We start from the raw sequence: 1,344 nt of genomic DNA on the forward strand, positions 1-1,344 counted from the left end.
GGGCTGGGGATTCGAACCCGCCACCTTAGGTGTACGTGGCTGGCGCCTTCGCTGGTTGAGCTATAGGCGCCGAGCCTAAAGGTACTTTTATATTGAAGAATAGGGATCAAAAAAAATGTAACAAACATCTTATTCTCCCTGAGAACTGATATATTTTTGTTGGTTTAAGACAAGGTCTCACTGTCCCCTAGGCTAGAGTACAGTGAATGGCATCATAGTTCACTGTAACCTTTAAATGGGCTCAAGTGATTCTCCTGTGTTAGAATCCAGAGTAGGGCCACCACACCCTGCTTTTTTATTTTTGGTAGAGATGGGTCTTCACCTTGTTACTCAGGCTGATTTTGAACTCCTCACCTCAAGTAATCCTCCCCTCTCAGCCTCCTAAAGTGCTGGGATTACAGATGTGAGCCAATTGCATCCAGTTTATTAAGGATTTTTTTTTTAATTTCACAAGTATAGAAGAAAAAACATCAAAAACAGTTTAGTAGCATCATTATCTTCTTAAAACAATATGATACAGGCAGCGCCTGTGGCTTCAAAGGATAGAGTGCCGGTCTCATATGCCAGTGGTGGGTTCAAACCCAGCCCCGGCCAAAAAAAAACCAAAATAACAACAATATGATACAGAAGTAGTGTTCGGTTCTAACTGGTTCACAAGATGCCTATCACAAACCATTGGTTTCTTCATTCAAGTTTAATTTTTACTCAGAATTGGGTTTGACTCAGAGGTCACCATTTAGAAGAGTTCATTCCAGGCCTGGTGTGGTGGCTCACAGCTCTAATCCTAGCACTCTGGGAGGCTGAGGACAGTGGAGGATTACTTGAGCTCAGGAGTTCAAGACCAGCCTGAGCAAGGTGGGGTGCCTATAGTCCCATTCTTCTAGCTACTCAGGAGACTGAGGCAAGAGGATCCCTTGAGGCCAAGAGTTTGAGGTTGCTGTGAGCTATGATCTCACAGCATTCTACTGAGGGTGACAAAGTGAGACTCTGTCTCAAAAAGTAAATAAATAGGGGTGGCACCTGTAGCTCAGTGGGTAGGGTGCCAGCCCCATATACCAAGGGTGGTGGGTTCAAACCGGGCCCTGGACAAACTGCAACAAAAAAATAGCCGGGCCTTGTGGGAGGTGCCTGTAGTCTCAGCTACTCGGGAGGCTGAGGCAAGACAATCACCTGGGCCCAGGAGTTTGAGGTTGCTGTGAGTTGTGACACCATGACACTCTACCCAGGGCAACAGCTTGAGACTGTCTTGAGAGAAAAAAAAAAATGCAAAAACTAGCTGGGCTTTATGGTGGGCACCTGTAATCCCAGCTACTCAGAAGGCTGAGACAAGAAGATTGCTTGGCT

Source organism: Otolemur garnettii, unplaced genomic scaffold (assembly GCF_000181295.1).
Source record: "Otolemur garnettii isolate 467f Iridium unplaced genomic scaffold, OtoGar3 scaffold00003, whole genome shotgun sequence".
Classification (NCBI taxonomy): domain Eukaryota; kingdom Metazoa; phylum Chordata; class Mammalia; order Primates; family Galagidae; genus Otolemur; species Otolemur garnettii.